Consider the following 9,791-nt stretch of genomic DNA (forward strand, 5'->3'; position numbering starts at 1 on the left):
TGATAAAATTTAGTTTTATTCAATCACAAGTAGCATCGTGATGTAATGTATTCGTACAGTTAATAAATACTTACCCCCCCCCCCCTCTCCCAACCCGGAGCACCTGAGATCAGCCCTAGTTTTGTATGGGTTTCATGTTGCTTATTCTTCAGTTTAGATGTTGTGTCATGTGTAGTATTGTCTGATTGTCTTTTTCATTTTCAGCCATGGTTTGTCGTTTTATTTTCGATTTATGAGTTTGATTGTCCCTCTGGTATCTTTCGTCTCTCTTTTATTGTCAGTTTTTGGAAGTACAATTGATTGATTTTAGTTGGTTATAAACGCCCGTGTGTCATTCTTCAATGTAAATTATTGGATGTTTGCGTTACAACTGTGTTATTGCAGGTATCCAAATGTCTCTTTGTGTAAAGTTATCCAAACAGATATTCCATAGAGGTAACTGTTAATAAACACGCTACTTTCAATAACTGACAATGTAGTCCGTACTAGTGGATTTAACAAACGTTTACATATGAACACTTAAAAATTCATGTTTCCTAGGCATTTTTTGGAATTCATCTTGATCAGGTACATACATAGCCAAGTAATTGAAATCCAATCTTAAAGAGCTGTATAAACAAAAAATGACCTTTTATGATAGAAAAAAAAATTCTTAAGTTATCCATGTTGTGTCATGTGTACTTTTGCTTGTCTGTTTGTCTATTTCATTTTTAGCCATGGCGTTGTCAGTTTATTTTCGATTTATGAGTTTGAATGTCCCTCTGGTATCTTTCGTCCCTCTTTTAGTTCACTTAAAGTCGCAATCATCAAATAAATTAAAGATGATCGACAACCACCAAATAACCAAATGACGCGTAATAGAAATAGAAGAAGTTATTGTTTTCCATTTTCCATATTACTGCGAGTATGACAAAGAAAATTTAATATTCAGGCAATCATATCATTGAAATATTTATTATTATTCAAACTTCCTTTGTTGCATGAAAAAGATTATTATTTTATAGTAAACACGACTATGTGCAGTAGTGTTTCTTTGTAACATATGACATGGCTCTGTACTTACACATTGCGTTATTTGGTCATAATAAATGTTTGATTACATATTTGTTTTTATAGTGATTAGAATAATAACACAATGTTGATTGCTGTATCCCTATTTTTGACATTTGTACCTCTTATGTCTGTTTGTTTTATTTAAACATCGTTGTCAATCTAAAGGAATTGTATGCGACTGTCATACAAGTGACAGCTAAAGATTTCTATAAAACCAGATTCAGTCCACAATTTTCTGCATGATGAAATACCTGGATAACTCTCAATCGAAGTCACACGGTGTACAAAGTTGAAAATTATAGGTCAAAGTACTGGTTTCAACACGTCCCCATGGTCTAAGCTGCTGAGGGTTAAACAATGACTATTGTAAATGACTATTGTAGCCTTTTTTGATAAGACGGTGCAGATGCAAGCCCCAATTAACCACTTCTTTACACCTTTATAAAAATATCAGATTTTAATTGGTGGGTAGCCAGTTTAAATTACGGACGGATTTGCATTTTTTGTACGACTGCCGGTGAATATACCTCAAATAGCCCTCCATGCCGTGGTATTTGCTTTTTTTTTCGGATATTCCCTTTTAAGCCTCGCAAGTGACCTCCCGCACAATTTGTTTTGAAACTTTAACATCTTTCCTCAATTATTAAGGCAACATGACTTGATTGATAGAGATAATAAAAAAAACTTTAAACAAATCGAATATTGAAGAATAATTATGAATTATCCACCATTTTCTTCATTTAAAAATGCCTGTACCAAGTCAGGAATATGACAGTTCTTGTCCATTCGTTTTTGATGCGTTTTGTTATTTGATTTTGCCATGTGATTATGGACTTTCCGATTAGATTTTCCTCTAAGTTCAGTATTTTTGTGATTGTACTTTTTTGTGTATATCAAGTAAAAATGAATATTAACAAAAGAACTCTTTCACGATGTAATGACAATGACTTTTACCTAATAAATACCATGACGTTATATAAAAACAGCACTAACGCGTATAACATGTACATATAATTCCTGCAGTACTTTGATAGTCTCTACCTATCCTGAAAACTATGCATACAGTTAAACATGTTTGTGGTATAATAGCCAACTATAATTTTGTTTCTTCTTAACTCTACAGATAGCTTCAATCAAAATATATTCGGTGTAATTAAATAGATATATCATATTATGGGGTGGTATTTGCAAAAGAATGTCTTGGGACCACTTTTTACTCGCCTAGCGGCTCTGGATATTTCACAGTCCTTTTACTGGTATTTTTGCAAATTCCCCTCCATTACATGACATATCTGTTTAAAATCTAATGATATCGGAATGGCCAAAAAAGAGCCCCTACGATTATTAATCGATTGTCGTGAACCTCCGAGGTGAACATTTTTGTAGATAAATACACTGACCTGGAAAATACTAATGTATCACGTCAACAGGTTTTAACTCAATGTAACTATAGACATCGTGTGCACCTTTCAGCTGGTTGCGAAACAAAGCATGTATATTTCTGTATTGTTTTAGACAACGTTTAAGGAGAATAAGTCTTAACGTTTGTCACAGTATATATGATATGTAACTACAGTGTTAGTTTGTTTAAGAATTACTTTGTGTGACTCTACTAATCTATAAATGATTTTTGAAAAAGATTATGTGTATCAAACACAATTAAAACCTTTCAAAAGATGTTTGCTTTATCCCAAAGACACCATGATTACTGTCCGTTTCAAAAGGTAATTGCCTTATTCCCAAGACAACTTGATAAATGTGACGTTGTGTCATTATATAATTACATAATATTATGTGTGTGCGATATTTTGAGGTAATCGTGACATCTTTCTGTATACGTTGTATGTTTTAGTTACCATTCATACAATGATTAATAAGTTAGTGTTAAATTATAGATTAAAAACATACGTTTAGTGTTAACCCATTTATTATCATTTGAGGAAACGTTATGTATTGATATTTTGGTTTCTGTTTCAGACTAGTATTCTTCTACAATTGTCAAAACAAATTTGAAGAAATCCAAAAGAAAAGGATAAACAAAGGAGCGTTTTTGACGCATAACCTTTTTTTTTTACATTTTCTAAGCTCTTAGTCGACACCTTTGCTGATGAATTATCAGGCCCGGATGGTACTATCGGCTAGTCAGAACTTCTTTACTGGCATGATGAATGACAAACATTTATAATATTTTCCGTTTATAAATGAGCGTTCTAGAAAAACGCTTCGAACGCAAGGAATTATCAAATGTGTTGTTTTCTTGACACCACTTTCCAAGGTTATCATCGTGTTAGTCTTCAGTATTACGGTATGAACAGAATTTATAACATACCTTTTCAAAAGTGTCCGTTAATATATTTTTAAATTTAAAAAAAATAAGGTTTCATCTCTTGCAAGGGTATTTCTAATCTATAATTCAAAATTAACGTAGTAGGCTCTATATCAATGCTATCTAAAACATACATCGTATATATCAAATTGTCACGAACACCCAAGATATTGCTAGGCACACAAACTAGTGTGTACTTACTTTATAACACAGCGTGACAGTTATCATGTCGTCTTGGGGATATAACAAACATCTTTAGAAATAGGTTTATTTGCATTTAGTGCATTTAATCTTTTTTTAAACATGTTTATATATAGGCAGAGTCAATACAAAATTGTTTGATAGACAAAGTATTTACAGATATTTTAGTAATATACGCGTTCACTCGTCATTAAATAAGAGATAAAAGAAGTCCCATGGTAAAACTTGTATTATTCAGTTGTCATGAACACCTCAATATATGGCTAGGCACAACAAAAAGTGTGTACTTACTTTATAACACTACCTGACAGTTATCATGTTGTCTTGGGGGATAAAACAAACATCTTTAGAAATATATTTAATTATATTTGGTGCATTTAATCTTTTTTAATAATTATTCACATGTAAGAAGAGTCAATATAAAACTGTTTAATAGACAAAGTGTCAAAAGATTTAATATTTTTTCAGTGATATACACATCGGGTCCTTATTAAGTTTTAGTTACAAGTGGTCCCCAGGAGAAAACGATGAAATGATAGAAAAAAGGAGTCATTGTGGGTGTATACTCATATAGACATTTTTGGAGACTTCGTCACAGCTCCCTGTTACAATTATTTCTTATTTTAATCATTCGTATGGTTTATTTTGTCGCCCGACGTATCAGATATTTTTTATTTCGTGACAATGGAAAAAAAGGTAATGATTAAGAAAAAGATCATTTGCTAATACTATGTTTACTGAATAACCTTAATGGTATCTACACTGTTTTCAATTTCCTTTTCAGATCTTCAACTTAAAAAAAATGACAGCATCGGCTGACTGATATCCAATTGAAATATTTATTCTTTTCATATTTCACATAAACGATATGTCAATTTAACTTGCACACAGCAAGTTTTAAATATATTGAGTTTTTAGATATATGTCTTTTATATATTTAGTCCATATGAGGGACATTACGGTCAAGGACAATGGTCAATAATATTTTCTTTATTTAGGATTTTGCTTGTTATTGGTTATTCCAAAACAACATAACAGTTATCGATAAATGTTTTTCCAAGTAATTGGATCATCATACACACATGAGTGGAACACGTGGAATAGTTTTCTTGACTTTTGTAGAAATTTTGTTCCCTTATATTTTTGAAAGTCAGTACAACTCCTCAACCATATTGTAATAAGCCTTGGATCTTTTCATTTGAGAAACATGACCGCCAACCTTGGACTTGAGTCATGATCGTTTTCGTTCTTGATTTTGACTTTTGCTTAAACTTCATATCTGTCAGTTATAGATCCATTAAGGCTTTCGCATTAGGATTACATACCTTATTGAGAGTCCCCTGGAAATGATATTGGTCGAGCTGAAAAAAATCTGTATTTACTGTTTTGAACAGGTGTCTTAAAACTATTAGGTTTATAAATCAGTGTAATATTAACTGTCTTGAATGACTATCTGTTAACAAGTAGTTGCCCAGTAATTCCCTTTATTTATAAAAAGGCACGTAAAACTTATATGGTTGAATAACATACACAAGTTTTTTATGGACATCGGAAGTCATAATTATAAACCGGAAATGTTTTTTTTATCCTTACTTCAAGTCAAAGTATACCAGTGTCTTTTCCAGTCATGCATAGCTCTTTGTTTATTTAAATACATATCCTCTGTCAAAAAAATGCTTTAACTGGGTGTAATTAAATTCAATCATTTTATTTTTTCCTCAAATCACTTTGGCCAATTTGTTTCTACGAAATCATTCTTTATCTTATCAAAGAAAGGTGCAGTGACATAGGCACATAAAAACAGTTTACTGAGAACCTTGTTAATTTCTGTCTCTATTCATCGAGACATTCACAACATATTATTTCAAAACATCATCTACGGTTGAATGAATCACTACGGCCTACACATGAATGAGTCTCCCTTAATTAGAAAATTAAGACGTTGAAAAGCAATAATTTTGAAAAAGTGAAAATTACGGGTTACTAAAAACAGTATAATTTTGTTTTTTGATTAGAAAAAAATACTTATTCATGTTACTCATGTCTTCTTTTATCTATTTTTTGAATTTTTCTTTCGACGTCTCAGATATATTTTGTTCTGTGGCATTGAGCAGATGAGTTATGATTACAAAAAAATATTGGGTATTTGCTTTATATGTTTTACATAGCTGACATGACCGTGAGTTTTTAAATATATATGGTTCTTGGCCACAAGCAGGAAATTTCAAATTAAGTGTAACTCTTTCGCCATATTTTAGATAGACCCAAGGACCCGGGAACAGTTATCGATACATTGTTTTGCAAGTACTTATCAACAACATAGTGCAACTTTAAAAACATTGAGTGGAAGGGTTTGTGGACCTCAGATGCTTAGTTCCCTAAAATATTCTAAATTCAATAGAACTCTTCAACCATATTGAAATAGACTAAGAATTGTTTTTTAAGATCAATGAACTAGGGCCTTGTAAACCTCGGTAGCGGTCAACCGGTAATGATCTTTATTAAACCGATTAAACAAAGTGTCAACCAACTATATAGTTTTTGAATCAGTGTAAAACTACTTGTAGAAGTTTTTGTAAACCGGTAGTAAACTTATATCTCCTTTTATACTTAAAAAAGAGTATATTAAACCCTTCTTTTTTTAATTATAACCGCGCACGTTTAATATGACATCATAAATCACATTGTCAATTATGAGTAGATTATTATCGCCTTTTTATTATTGTAAAGATGTCAGTGTCCTTTTCCTTATCTTTGTCTTGTCAGTGATGTTTTGCATTTTTGTCCAACCTCAATTCTCTTTCAGCAATTAGCATCTTTATTTATTAAACAAATGTAAAATAGGAAGATTTGAAACAGTATCGAAACCTTTAGGAATAGTTTATTGAGAACTTGTTTTTTTTTTAATTTTCTCACCTTTCATCAAACAATTAACAACATACTATTTGGTAATTATAAAAGAGTTCTTCTTCTCTGTTAAATATAGTAGTCGTAAGTTTTTTGTGTACATTTGTTATCAATAAATTCTGTTTGATCATCTGTATCCGCGGTTGTTGTGGTTTATATTTTATTTTTGGCAGCTCTTTCATTTTTAATCTTGAACTCATTGTACTCTTCAAACGCTTGATAAATTGTATAATCACTTGAGTTTGTTTTACAGCTAAGTCGCATTTGTCATTGCCCTTGAAATGTGCAATTACATTGAAGTAAATAATATATTAATGTCGTTCCTTCGAATATCATGTTTTGAATTACAGCATTTGATAACCTTTCAATGCTATGAATGCGTATAGACGCACACCTTTTGTCACTTTTTTTTTTATGTTAAATGGTCTTTTTTTAAACAAACTACTGCTTTTGTAAAAGAAAACCCAACAATCATGGGGATATCTATATCCTTCAGACGTAATGCAGCTATTATTGAATCATGTGACGTAAAAGTTTGTATAAGACCAAATTATGGAGTTGATAATTATATCAGATATTTGTAATAAGGTAGATAACAAGATGAAAATAATAAATATGATTACAACAGGATAAAATTTAAATGGCCGAATTTCAAGGTAAGGCTTTGATTTTTTCTCATAAAAACATATGTTTTTAACAAATTTATAATTGGAAATCCTTGTTTTGATTTGTAAACATTTAGATAGTTTGATTCAAACGCTTGAATGGTTTTGATAATAATATTACAATAAACAAATAAAAGTATAGCTGTCTATTTTGAATTTTAAACTTATTTCAAACTTTATTGATACGTTTAGTTTAATAAAACCATACAACGTGAGAATGGGATATTAAAATGTCAAAACTGTGTCATATTCAAGAAGGAATTGTATAATGGCATAAATGTTGACAATGACGAAAATGTGTCATTATTTTTCAAATTATAGCTTAGCTGATATGAAATTCGATACAACATATCACTTGTTCAACATTGTGATAAGTCTTACCACCGTCGCTTGTCTTATCTTCGATATTTTGTCTACACATGTTTGGTTGGTCTTTTCCCGATCTATTGTTAGTACGTGTAACATATTTAGGTTTTAATAAGTGTTTAGATAAGATATATTTTCATTAAAAGTAATATAATTTAAAATTAGAAACCAATTGTTCAGAGAACACTCTCTGAACAATTGAAGGTCTTCCATGTATACATAGGAGGTAAAAGCAAAGGTCAATAACTAGAACGTCAATTTCCCTTGACCTTGAGCTCAAATTCAACGTCATCAAACCAAGGACTTTAAATTAAAAAAAAAAGTCTTAATTATAGGTTATTGAGTTGTATCCCCATATGCATAATTTTAGATAAAAGAGGGGAAAAAACTCTTATTTAATGCAAGCGTACCCTTTAAACCGTTATGTATATTTAACGACTAACAATTAAGTTTTATATAGAGCTTTTTTTACCGCATCGGTCAAAATTATATTTTAAGATCCTAAGAATTTAACGAGCAAATCGGTGAAATAATTTTGTCATAATCTTTAACGGTTGCAAAGGAGATGCGTACACAAGAAAAACAGTGTTTGGGGAGATAACTCTTACACCAAAAAGCGTTTGGCTAAACAGGGTTAGTTTCAAAAGCGCAATAACTGTTCGATATCATATACATAAATCTAAGCGACATCTTGAAAAACCACAAAGCACCGTATGTGGCTGAAGAAGAAGAAACAAAATAAGAAGAAAAAACCAATTATTCAGAGAACAATTGCGGGTCTTTCCACAAAAAAAAAACATTATCTTCATAAGAAAAAAGTAAAAATTAGGTTTAATATAGAATGACCTGTGAGTTCCCTAGGGTTGCATTATCCCAATAGGTGAGATTTTAGGAACAAGCCTGAAAAAATTGATTGCATTAAATATAATTCAAGGCAAAATAAAATTACCGACCCTTGTGAAATAGCAAAGACTGCGTGTGACGCCCAGATTTTCGTCGTCTGCTAAGCACCCATCAAGCAGTATGTATTTTATATAAACCAGCAGTTCATTTTTATAAATGCGATGCAAGCTTAAGTACTCACTCAAATATGGGTTTACAAATAAAAGAACTTCTTCAATATGCATGGAATGGAAGTCAAAGAACAATGTAAAAATATTTTAAGGAGATATCCATTGTCCGATTTCACAGACCACATACGGAGACCCATGCAAAAGCAATATTACAAAGGTATTTCTTGTCATATTAAGATAAAGTAAGATATCATCCCCTTTTTACGTAAACAAACTATAGGCAATGACATCAACAATATCAATTTGAAATTCAATTCAACTAAATAAATTACTATTGATGCGACAAAAAATTTTTCACAAGAGTTTGTTTATATTTGACAAATTTAAAGTAGTTATGTATTTCAGAAACTCTGCCACAATGCGATCCTTGCGGGTTGAACAATAAAAATGAGCAAGCAAAATACTACTGTAAAGATTGTGTAAAGTACTACTGGGAAGTCTGGAATATGACAGTTGTTGACCATTCGTTTTTGATGTGTTGTGTCATTTGATTTTTGCCATTGATTAGGAACTTTCCGATTTGATTTTCCCCTGAGTTCAGTATTTTTGTGATTTTACTTTTTTTTTATTGCACGGTAAATATTAGTTTGTCTACACTACAACTGTTTTTAAACTGATAATCGTAATTGGAACTAAGAAGACTCCAACAGACACATACTAGTATGTCATAAATTTGATAGGTGGAACAAGCTTCAGGAAATTAGGAAATGGGCGAACACGAACATGTTAAAATACACAAAACTGCAGGAACTATGAATGTCAAAAAATCTGGGAATGAGAGAAGAGGCAAGGAAGTTATGAGATATGGCAGTAAATGTCGGGTGAAACGCGAGTGTCAGATTCGTGATTAATTATAAAAAGAAGTTGTTGTATGATTTCCAATGAGACAACTCTCCAAAAGAAACCAAATGACACACAAAAAAACTATAGGTCACCGTACAGCCTTCAACAATGATACGAAAAGCGATACCGCATAGTCAGCTAAAAAAAAAGCCCAGAAATAACACATGTAAAACAAATTTCAAGACTTTTGAAATGGATTTTTTTTTCATTTCGTGCAGAATTGTAGTATACACGTTAAAGCACCCCTGCCTCTTTTCCCGTTTTAAAAATTTCTGGAACCATCCTGGAATATAAATAAAAAGGGAATCAAACCTAGCAGCGAACTTATAATAAATGAGGCTTGTATAGGGCACGGGG

This window comes from Mytilus galloprovincialis, chromosome 12, assembly GCF_965363235.1.
Source record: "Mytilus galloprovincialis chromosome 12, xbMytGall1.hap1.1, whole genome shotgun sequence".
NCBI lineage: Eukaryota > Metazoa > Mollusca > Bivalvia > Mytilida > Mytilidae > Mytilus > Mytilus galloprovincialis.